This window comes from Tamandua tetradactyla, chromosome 15 (assembly GCF_023851605.1).
Source record: "Tamandua tetradactyla isolate mTamTet1 chromosome 15, mTamTet1.pri, whole genome shotgun sequence".
Lineage (NCBI taxonomy): Eukaryota > Metazoa > Chordata > Mammalia > Pilosa > Myrmecophagidae > Tamandua > Tamandua tetradactyla.
This window is the reverse complement of record NC_135341.1, coordinates 14823463-14836125: the sequence shown is the minus strand read 5'-3', so window position 1 is coordinate 14836125 and position 12663 is coordinate 14823463. Positions and strand designations below refer to the sequence as shown.

The 12663-nt window shown below is 40.8% G+C and overlaps 1 protein-coding gene across 9 annotated transcripts in view; it reads right to left on the bottom strand.

Annotated features, from left to right (window-relative positions):
- The window catches only part of FRMD4B (FERM domain containing 4B), a 362040-nt gene that overhangs the window by 121475 nt on the left and 227902 nt on the right, over window positions 1-12663 (bottom strand). The window lies entirely within an intron of this gene.

Below are 12663 nucleotides of genomic sequence, written 5' to 3'. Positions count from 1 at the left end.
CTTAGTTTCTTTGTGTCTTTTTAAAAATAGATGCCATCATTGTACTCACCCTGTAAAATTTTGGAAGGATTAAATTAGTAATATATGTAAAACACTCAATGAATATTAATAATTGTTAATAAAATTCTTTTTCTGGAATTAAGAGCTGGGTGACCTGGGGGAAGTTACTTAAGCTTTCTGAATCTAAGCTCCCTTATCTATAAAATGAGTATAATGATGCTTCCTTAGGAGGGCTGTTCTGAAATTTAAATGAGTTATTTATGATGCACCCAGTACAGTGTGAAGCAGTAGATGAAAAGAAATTCTAACTATTGAAGTCTGCCCAACCTTGCATTATATTAAGAAGGCTTGAAGGCAAACCCCAATCAACCCTAAAGAACTCCTAGGGCTCTGAGATTCTACAAAAGTTCTGTGCACTATGATTACTTTCCAGAAACCTACAACCCCCATATGGTTTCCTAGGCCAGATAAGTCCTGAAACCCAGAGGGGCCAGCCTCTCCAGAACATCAACCATTCCACGCCCCTCTCCCATATTACTGACAGACCTGTCCAACATGAAAAAATTAGAGTGGGCAAACCCTAAACACCCCTAAAGATCTGGAGAAGGTGACTCCTGAATTACTATACTGATGTTTCATTTAGTCTCCAATGTCTTGGAGCAGCTAGAAGTAAAAACCTAAAATTGTGGAACTGTAACCCAAACTCTGAAATCTGTTCTATAACTACTTGTTACAATGTACTTTGAAATTTATTGCTTTTTTTTGGTATATGTTTTATTTTGCGCTAAAAAAGTGTTTAAAAAAAAAGCAAGCTTGAAGGATATGATGGAATTTGAACTATATTTGAATGGTAGGAAGAAGTGAGAGTCTATAGAATTATAATATAGGTGGGGAAAATATTGTAGGTAACGGTGTCTTTTTGAGGTAATATGATACGCATTCATAATATGCCTTGCACCAAGTAAGCAGGCCAGCAGCCCAAGAGGTGGCCTGGAAAGAAAAGTGCTCTATTCAACAGAGGTTCCTTATATGGCTAGCAAATGGGAACACCAATAACTTTTCGAGCGACTGAGAGACAGTTCAAGATGGAAAGCTTAGAGGCAGAAAGAGGCACTAAGCAGAAACCATGGGGCAGCAGAAGCCATAAGGGAGAGGGACAAGAGTCAACTGCAGGCACTGATGCTGCAGAAAGTAGCCAAGACTTTGTGGTGGACACCAAAGCCAGGAGGACAGAGGTCGGCTGCAGTTGGCATGTATTACTCAGATTTTCCTGCTTCCTGAAGGACCTTCCAGTTTCACCTTCTTGCTTCCTTTGCTTCCCCGTGTATTTTAATCCATATCAACTAAGATGACACAAGGTTTCCTGCTGGCAGCCTACTACAGCAGGAGTATCCCTGGCTAACATTGATTGAGCTCTTCTTATGCTGCATAATGTGCTAAGCACTTTCCATGTGTTGTGTCATTTAATTCTCACCATAACCCTTATTACCCCCATTTTACAGATGCAAAAGCTGAGTTTTAAAGATCTGCCTACATGGCAGGACTACATCTTGATTGGAGTCTTCTGACTGCAGAGATGATACTCTTACTCAGACCCTACCTTTAAGCCCTCAATAATTCTGTGTACCTCAACCACATTAAAAATAAGTAGAGAAATATGATTGGTACAATAATCACCAAGATGTTAACATATATAGAAGTAGATTTGCTTCAAAAAGCAAAACCAGAACTAGTGGACAAAAAATATAAGGTGATATATCTAGGAATATCCTAAGAAACACCCTTTTAAAAAGTTATTGTTTTCTTGCCAACCCCCAACCAAAACCACTCCTGCTGATCCTAAAGTACACCTATGGCGTTATAATAAGATTCTACAAAAGTTCCATGCACTAGGGTAACTTTCCAGAAACCTACAACTTCCAGATGGGTCCCTGGATCAGATAAGTCCTGAAATGCAGAGGGGCCAGCCTCTCCAGAACATCAACTAGTTGCATCCCCCATCCCATATTATTGACAACCCCTTCCAACATGAAGAAGTTAGAATCGGCATAGCCCAAATACCCCTAAAGAATGGGAGAAAGATCAAAGATGATAGTGGAGCTATACAGAAAAGGTAGGGTGATTGCTGAATCATTACATTGTTATTTCCTTTAGTCTTCAGTATCTTAGAGCAGCTAGGAGTAAAAACCTAAAACGTGGAATTGTAACCAATACCAAACTGAAATCTCTTCTACAATTAATTGATGCGATGTGCTTTGAAATTTATCGCTTATATATATATATATATATATATATATATATATGTTATTTTTCACATGCAAAATAAATGTCTTCTAGCCCCTAGTATTTTGGAGCAGCTAGAGGGGAAAAATCTGAAATAGTGGAATGGTAACCCATAACAAACTCTGAAATCTGTTCCGTAACTACTTATTGAAGTGTACCTTGAAAATCATGCTTTTTCTTTCTTTTCTTTGTATATATGTTATATTTAACAATAAAAAAAGTTTTTAAAAAGTTACTGTTTAGAAAACATAATCACAATGAATTTTTATTCCAACAAAGTTAATAGTAATTCCTTAATATTATTTAAATTCTAGTTCTCATTCAAAATTTCCTCCCCCGTCTCCAGAATGGTATTTATTTAATTATTTATGTTGATTCTGTGATTGTGTTGTTAAATAAGTAAGGCTGTAGGGGTCTACAGCAGGAGTCTGTATACATATGCAGAAATCTTTAGGGTCCCAGGTTGGATATAAAGAAGTGAAACTGGCCAGGTGGGGCCTGCCGGGGTTGGGGGAGCACATTTCTCTACTCAGCCAGAGCTGGTGCTCCAAGGCCCAGGTGTCTGAGCCAAGCTAGCCCAGTCAGATTCCTGCCCTCTGGAATTTAAATATGATCAGGATGCCCCAAAGAAAAATGGTTGGAGTCTATTCGTTCTGATGGCATCACTCTTATACAATTATCCATTATTTTCTGCTCTCTAAATCCCTGCAGAAGCCCTGATTTCTTTCTTTTCTGGGGGCTTATTAGCTCAGTTTCCGAGGGCTTATTAGCTCAGTTTCCCTTCAATTCTGCTTATGTTAGCCATAATAAATTTCTGCTATTGGCAACCAAAGGTGCCAAATTAATAGAGGACTTCCTGTGTATCAGGGCAATACAAAGTGCTTAACATGCAACATTTAATTTAATCGTTAGTACCACCAGATGCAGTAGGTACAAAATTATGAACCCATTTCACAGATGAGAAGAGTGAGACAAAGAGATGTTAAGTCACCTTCTCCAGGTCACATAGCTAGGAAGGGGTGGGGCCATGATTCAAACAAAGTCTGTCTAACTTCAAAGTTCATATTCCAAACCAATATGATATACTGCTTTCCTACAATAATAATCACAATGAAATATAACAGGGACACAGGGACACAGAAGCCCATGGGAGGGAGGCAATTAACTTGGCTTTAGAATCAAGAGGGAGAATGCTATCAAATTGAAATCCGTAAGATTAAGCGTCGCAGGAGAGTGGACATTTGAGCTTGGTTTTAAAGAATGCATGAGTTCACCAGGTAATGAAGGTAGGAAGGGCATTTCAAGGCCAGACCAGTCCTCTTGCTAGTCTCGGAGAATTTAAGAAAACACAACCAGGGAAATTGGCTGCTAAGCCCAAATCAATTCCTGGCTCCTCCAACTCCACACAGATACTTTGTACTAGAACTTGGGTTCACCTTGTATCTAAAGTCTGGGGCCCAACTGTATCCTAGCTTCAGTAAGCAGGTCCCTATCCTATTTCCCACTACCTTCTGGCAACCCACTCTGGTGCCTTCTACCTTCCTGCTGGGGCATCTGATTACCTGCTCGCTGAATCCAATATTCCAGCTCTCCTTCAGAGAGGCACTGTAGTAGCTTCATATTTATGGAGTGTATGAAAAGTACATCATGTTCTTTGGGGAAAACCGACCAACATGCCTCATGTACTGAAAACAAAATCTAGAGCCTCCCAAGGAAATGAAATGGACTCTCCCAGACTCCTAAAATAAAGACCTTTTGTTTCATCCTTTCTTGCAAAAAGATACTGTTGCCTTTCTGCATGCTTAATGTGACCAGTTTCACTCAGATTTTGTTAAACTGAAGAAGCCATAATTAAATTTCCAGCCTCATAATGAACCTCTTCTTTTTGAACAGGTGTATGTTTTGGAGATAAACCTCACACAGCTTGAAAAGGGTAATTTCTTGATAATTTCCTTAGGGGAGATTTGGTCTCTACTTTTCACATGAGCATTTTCCCCTTTTCTTGATGGGACATAGCGTTCATCTCTTCACTCATCAGTGATATCAGAACACACAGCGCCCAGCATGCCGGGCAGGGGAGATAGGCCTGCTTGCCAGACAGCAGGGATTGAGAAAAACCCTAGAATGAGCTGAGATTCAGCATCAAGGGATTGAGAAAACCTTCTTGACCAAAAGGGGGAAGAGTGAAATGAGACAAAGTGTCAATGGCTGAGAGATTCCAAACAGAGTTCAGAGGTTATCCGGGAGGTTATTCTTACGCATTAAATAGATATTACCTTTTTAGTTAAGGCGTAACAGAAAGGCTGGATAATGTAGATAATGCCTGATAATGTGGAGCTGTGTTCCAGTAGCCATGTTTCTTGAAGATGATTGTATCATGATACAGCTTTCACAATGTGACTGTGTGATTGTGAAAACCTTGTGTCTGATGCTCCTTTTATCTACCTTATCAACAGACGAGTAAAACATATGGAAGAAAATAAGTAATAGGGGGAACAAATGTTAAAATAAACTTAGTTTGAAATGCTAGTGATCAATGAAAGGGGGGGTAAGGGGTATGGTACCTATAATTTTTTTTTTTCTGTTTTCATTTTATTTCTTTTTCTGAATAGATGCAACTGTTCATGATGATGAATATGCAACTATGTGATGATATTGTGAATTACTGATTATATATGTAGAGCGCAATGATCAAAAGAGGAATGTTTGCGTTTGTTATGCGTTTTTTGGTACTTAAAAAAATAAAAAAACAAAAGAAGTAAGAATGAGCTAAAATCAACAACAACAAAAAAGATTTTCACCTTGTGAATTTACTCATTGTGGTCAAAAGTTGACACTGTGGCTAGGTAGATTTGTAGAGAGGTAGATGATAGAAGCATGAATGGATGGATAGAACGACACAGAAAATGTAGCAGAACTTTAAAAGTTGGTGGTTCTAGGAGGGGAGTGTGTTGGAGTTGTCGATGTCAGTTTTGTGTTGTTTTTGCAACTTTTGGTCCTAAGTCTGAAATTACTTAAAAATAAAAAATTTATTAAAAGAAAAGTCTGTGCTGTGGAGCCAGATAATCAGAGTTTGAATCCTACCTCCAACAGGGATTGGTCTTGGGACCTGGGGCCACTGCTCAGCCACTCAGTACTCTGAGATGAATGCTCCTCTGAGCGTCTACTACTGTTTCCCCCAACTGGGTGTATCTTATTTGTTTCCCCGGGGCCTTTGCTATGCCTGAGTGATATCTTCAAAGAGGGTGACTTGGCCGAGGATTGCTCAAGTATCCTGCATTCTAAACAATGCTGAGTGTGTAACCGCTGTCCTGAGAGCTAAATTAAAACGCCTCATCCTAGGTTTCGCTCAGCCATCGTGGGTAATTTAAGGCCCTCGCTGCAGCCCTGCGTGTAAGTAGATTTCTATCAGATCTAATCCACCACTCTGTGCAGGGAGATCTTTGTTCATTACTTGTAATGACCCTGCAGCTTCGTCACAGCCTCACATTATAATACATGATGAAGACTGAAGTATAATTTAAGTGTATTTTGTTTTTTCCAAGCACATCACTTTCTCCAAGCTATTGCGCAGTGTTTATGGGAGTCCAGCGGGTTCCCTGGTATCTCTGGGAGAGGAGCAGTCTTGGAGGGTTCCCGAGGGAAGTACTCTTTGCTTCTATGACTATGCTTCTCTGCCAGGAATACAGTTTCTCGCGCTGGAATTTCTGGGCATCGCAGGGAGAGGCAGAGTGGGCTCTCCGGGTAAACCTGCAGAAACCTGCCCTCTTGCTCTGCCCTTCCACAAGGTGGCTGTCTGAGTTCTCTAGGGAAGGGCTGGACACCCAGGACCATGAAGGCACTGCTGCAGCCTGTCCCGACAGGACACAGCCTTCTCACCCAGGCCACGCCGACGTCAGCTGCACGTGCAATCCAAGGGCTCTGGTCTGTCATGAGGAAAGCAGGGGCAAATGATTTGAGAGGGAGGAAGCCGAGGAGGAAGGAGAGGCTGGGCATGAGGAATGATGAGGATAAGTGATGAGATCTTCTACCTGGTGCCAAGGTGGGCAGACCACACCCACACCTGACAGTCTCAAACCTGCTAGAGCCACAAGCCATATACCACACTATGGAAATTTCCCCCCGCTATACCTGTGGTTGAGGCAGGCGCTATGATTCATATTTATACAAATATAAATTTATGTTATTTATATTTGCAAAAATATAAATTTGTTATCTATATTTGCATAACTATAATTTTATGTTATTTATATTTATAGCATAAAAATAGTTAACATTTATTGAGTATCTACTCTGGGCTAGATACTAAGTGAACGTGTGTAGCCCTCTAACTACTGGGTGAAGTAGGGAGGTACAACCACCGGTTCCAAGTTACAAACACAAGAGGGTGTCAGGAGCCACATGGTTAGGCAGTGGAAGAGCTGGGGGTGAGCCCAAGAGTGAGGTTAAAGCACTGGTTCTCAACGGGGGGTGGTGTGGGTGCTGTAGAATTTTGTCTCCCAGGGGACATTTGGCAACAGACTTGTCGTTGATTATGATACCTGGGGGAGGAGGTGTTGCGGACATCTGGGGGTGAAGGTCAGGGATGCTGTGAAACATGCCACAGTGCACACCACAGCCCCCCCTTAATTAGCTGGTCCAGAAGGTCAACAGGGCAGCTGTTAAGAAAACCTGTACTCAAGGCCAAACTTTTACCTTCTGCATTCTACTGTCTCTTTCACCCACAATAATATTCATTCTGCCTTGTTGAGGTCATCCTAAGGCTTTCCTCTTTGTTGTCCTGAGATCCACACAGGTTCTGTAATATAAGCATTTACGGCCTATCCAGGTTCTTAAAGCTGTTGAAACGCTGGGCACATCCACCAAAGGACAGGACGGGAAGGTTAGAGACGAGAGCCCGCAGATTCCCACGGACAACTTCTAACGTTTGACCAGGGAGCGCGTGGAGACATAGAATCCTGGAAGAAGCCAGAGTCAGGATCCTGCATGAGTTTTGAAGGACTGGGCCTTTCCTGAACTCCATACAAATTAGAAGGACGGATTCTCAAAGACGGAGGGAACGCACCTGGAAGTTCAGCGCGGGTTGGGCCCCTTAGGAGGTCACCCCCCGGTGGCCCACCCCAGGCTCTGAGATTCAGGTGGAAGCGTGGCGGGTGGACAAAGAGCTCGGGCTGATTCACACACACCCCTATGCTGGGCCTAAAGCAGGAGGAATCATTTATTTCTCTGAGCTTGTAAATCACATTCCTCCAGGAAGAGAGGAACTTCCCTGTCTCCTTGTTATCTGTTGTAAATTACTTGCTCTCTAGGAGCTTCAGAATAATTTATGGCTATCCACTCACCAAGATTTTATCTTTTCTTCCTTTTATCACTCCTCCCACTTGCACTGAAAGAATTTTTTTTTTGAAAAAAAGGATTTGCTCAAGTCATATGCTTTTTGTAGGAAAAAAATACAGATAGGCAAAAAGTAGAAAATAAAAATCATTCCACCTAGAGATGAACTTGTTAATCTTCTAAACTTTTTTCTATCTATATAAATAAAAGTGAAATATTGTTTCGTGATGTACTTCTCTCACTTAAGACATATTGAGGGCATCTTCCCTTCTTTGTCTTTACCAGACTTGACTAGCTGCATTATATCTCACGTACCTAATTTTTTTTCAGGGAATCTGGTGGACTCACAGGGACACAGAGGTTGTGGCCATGAGACCCTTTCTGAAGGTCTCATTTTCTATAACCAGACCAGAAAGTGATGAAAAGGCATTCAGCACTTTTTCAAAGGCATGGTATTTTCAGTGATTTTGACAAAAAGGTTGCAGTCTTCCTCCAGGATTCCTGCCTGGATTCCCCACTGATGCAGCAAGTTCTTTTCAGCCCTGAGTGCCTCAGACACTGCTCAGGGGTACCACCGAATGGAGTCACAGTCCTAGGACACAGCAAAGGTGGCTTGTAAAGAGGAGGAGAGGACTAAGGGAGCGGGGAGGTAAGACAAAAAGAAAAGAAAAAACAGCAAGAGGAATTTAGAAGAGTGAGGAAGTGAAAGACACGAAAATCCTTGCGAGTGGGGCTGGGTGGTACCAGCCCAAGTCACCTTAGGCTCCCCTCCCCTGAGTGGGAGTTTTCCCCATGAGGTCACACCAAGTCCCTGCACTTCTACTTAACTGCCTGTGTGCTCGCTATCAAGCTTTCAAATGCTCACATCTGGGCTGCATTACATTAGAGGCCCACATGTTTGTGGGAGATAATTTAGAGCAGTGCGATAATAACCCAGGTCTGGAGAAGTCCCCCAGAAACCTGGGGGAGTTTGGACCCACAGGGAAATAAAGGCACGGTTAAATGAATTATGGCACATAGATTATGGGTCATCTATACATGCCGATGTCACACACATGTGTAGCACATATCTTCGAGAGTCTACAACTGAAGAAAAGACACAAGTTTAATCAAGAAATTCATGATGGGAAAATTATGAGCCTTCCTCTTAAATGCTCTCTTTCCCTGTATGAGGAAACAGCTTGGGTTTTTGAGCTGGTCCTTTGCATACTGGTGCAACCAAGAAATTAGGAATCAACAAATGATTATGATTACTGAATCGTTATCTAAATCTTTTTCTTATTATATTGGAGAATAGTCAAAAGTTAGTACCTGGAATTACTGAAACTCAACTGGTCTCAGCCCTGTGTATACTTACTATTGCAGTGGTGACGACTCTGTCTCCCTTTGTTTAAATACATAAAAACTCTGAACTCCTTAGACTCTTGTGAGACAGAGTTTTGGGCTAATAGGCTGACTGATCCCCTGCTTATAAACTCTTTCTCTCCTTGGAACCCCAGCGGCTGTCACAGATCGGCTGTTACGTGCTTGGGGCAGAGAAGTCCGCATTTGTCATTACCCGGAGTTTGGTTATTAAGTAACAAAAAATCTTACTCCTAAATCTGTAGGATCCCAGTTTTTAGCTCAGGATTCAATGAGACAATACATGTCAAATATTTAGCTCACAGCCTGCCACAGGGTAAAGGCTACATTTCAATAGAAAGGGACCGTCTTGTGAATAGAACCAGATGATATTTTCCTTTCTCATGAACCCTACAGTTTAAAAAATGATTATTTTCTCATATTTGCATAACGCTGTGCAAAATCATTTTGTATCCCCCAATCTCTCTCAATTCTCGCAATAAACTTGCCCAAGACCCACGTTCACCATTCCCGGTGCCACCAGTCTGCTCCGCCCCCTCACCTCCTGCCCAGACCAAGGCAGCAGCTCCTAACTGGTCTCTCCCAGAACCCTATCTCCTTCCCCGGCCCCTTCCTCCCACCCCCTATCAGAATCTGCCCAGGAATGTGGGCGATGGGGGCTGTGGAAGCGGAGGGGAGGGACTGCGGAGTTTGCAAAATTTCCCCAGATAATTCAGACATGCCCTACACTTCCCTCTGGACAAGCTCTGAAGTACAACGTCCTTATTAACCCAACTGCCTTTATTAAAGCAACTAATCGTTCACTGTCTAAACACCATAACTTATTTAACTCATCTGTCATTGTGGGCCATTCAGATATTTCGAGTTGTTTGCCTTAAAAATACAATAGTGCAGCATATTCACATCCCCACGCGCGCTCCCGCTGAAGGGAACTCTTCCTCACCTGTATTAAGGACTCAGTGGCTCAGTGTCCATGAACGAGCAGCCCTCACGCTCCATGTCCAAGGGCACACAGCAATATTTTTCTGGTGTGAGAGGCAGTGACCCCAATGTCTAAAAGGCCCTTTGTGTTTCCTGAGGCTCTTAAAATGCCCAAATATAGAACAGAACCACCTTACATCTCTGGTTCTATTATTCAGTGACTTAAGAGTTGAGTTAACAGGCAGCCTGCAGGCTTGGTGTTAAGAGTCTCGAGTCTGTTGAGATTTAAGTTATCACCAAAGGTTCTGTTTTCTCAAAACAGGAGGCCAGAGCATCTGGGAGAGGCAACTTACTTCACCGGGGCCCAGCGCAGACCTCCGAGGAACTACAGTCCACACACTGGGCCAGGTGAGTCCACTTCATTCTTTGATGTGCACTTTTGCTTTTTCATTTCTTTAGTTAAATTGGACTAACAGCAAGTACTTAATTAGAATAATAACAATAACTATTAGGACCTCATTATACTGTGGGGAGGAAGAATTAAGTTAATAATTTAAAAACTGATAAGGGTCTAACGACATGCAAATAGTTAAGGAAAAATAATTCTAAGTGATTATGGGACACTCGAGATAACGCAGCTTAAGTAAGTCAAGTGTTAAAACTCACGAACAAGCCTGAGGCCCCTCCAGGATCTCAAGAACCTGCTTAGAAAAGACAGAGCAGCTGAATGAAGGGGTATCAGAAGGGAAGGCAGGGTTTTCTCCCCTTGTATTTTAGGATCAAAAATAGACCAGATATTCGCTGTCAAAGAAACAGTACAGAAATCCAGTTACTAAGTAAATACTGCTTGTATAAATTCTCTGATGACATGATGCCTTGGCCCAGAAATTTCACCTCTAGGAAGTTATGCTAGAGAAATCCTGCATGGGTGCCCAAAGGTAAAAATGCAAGGATATTAACCACAGCCTAAATTATAATACGGATCATTGGAGACAATCTAAATGTTCATGGGAGACTGGAGAGCTAAATTATGGAAGCACAAATGAATAGAGTATATTTTTGGATATCCAAAGAAAACCTCCAAGTAAAAAAAGTAAGTTGCCAAACAACTCACCATTTTTATCTCCCTCTAAGAAGGGGAGCCAACTGGGGGTAGAAGTGAGGGTGAAAGGCAGTGGAGAATAACTTTCACTTTTCACTCTATACTTTATACAGTCTATGTTTTAATATAGATTGAAATGCTTAAAGTGATGATGCAATTCTTTGTGAAAAAATTTATTCATTTATGTTGAGTCATTTCCCCTATGTAATATAAGACTTTGCTATTCTCTGACCCCTCCTTAATAATTAATATGCACTTTTCCCTATTCTTACTGGTTTGAACACTTTCAAGGACATAAGAATTCAAATCATACTCTTTCTAGGAGACTCCTATGTTTTACTATATGATTTCTGTGTATTTTTCCATACACACTATGCTTGTGGACAAACCTCCATTATGCCTCTACTTTCTTCCTAGGTTTTAAAATATGATTTTCTTCTAGTAAGAAGGAAATTCTAAGCCAGATATAGAGTAGGAAAAAAGAAAACAAATAAATAACTTTATTTGCAGAGGAAAGAACAGTTACCTCCACAATCACCATCAAGTCATATAAGAAAAGATTCTTCTTAAAAGAGGAAAAGGATATCCGATTCTCAGCCTTTTGGATTTCATGGAGCACATTGAATTAAAAGAAGAAAACGTTGATTTGTGGAATGTGACATGATTTTGACAGGTAATCATAGTAAAAAACCCCACAAAAACCCAAATAAAAAAATTAGAAGCTCCCACCATCATCTCATAAAACAAAGTACATTTTTACATCCAAAAAAATAACACAACATCAGAATATAGGACTGTTCTTTAGATTGAGCTAGCTTTATGAAAATAACTTTAGATTTATGAGAAACCTACTACTTTAGCTTACTTGATCATAGTTGGTTTCAGATTAGGAAAACAAAAATTACCGTGAAATACATCCCCACTTCAGGATAGTGCAGAGAGGGGCCAGTGCATAGGAAGGACTTTCAGCTCAAATAATCGACAGTTTTTATTTCTTAGGCTTGTTACAGGAACATGGGTGGTACTTCTTATAACATTTTATTTATCTTAGACTGTGAGTAATTAATTCTAAAAAAAAATATTTCCATCATGGGCTAGTTTTGAGAAATCACTGATTTAGTTGAATGTATCCATTTCAGGAGGAAATAATTGAGGACCCATATGAATAAATGACTTGCCCAAGCAGAGCTCAGAGAACATGCCACTTGGTGCATTATTCCCAGTAGCCTCTACATGCAAGCAGAATTCAGATCTCTGTCTTGTTAAGATAATTATTTCTGTAAACATCAATTTGTTTGCATTTTATCTTCTGTTCAAATTAAGGCATAAAATTATGTAAGATTTAATTATTTCTATAATCTCTAGTAACTATTATTCTTCCATAAAATGTGATGGCAAATACTTACCATTTTTCAACTAATAAGAATCCTAGGAGTATACTGACATATATTACAACATATCACCTCTATTTTTCAGCTTTACATTTGAGGACTAAAGGAATGCTATTCTATTCTTCATCTTCAAAGAAAAGAGTTTTCACAGTATCTATGGTAAGTTGGTCCCCAGGCCAGGACAGAAGAAAATCTTCTACATGATAACGTTTTGATAGTTCTCTTCTCTTTTTATTCTCTGTCTCTGATCACCAGAAATGTAAAAAGAAA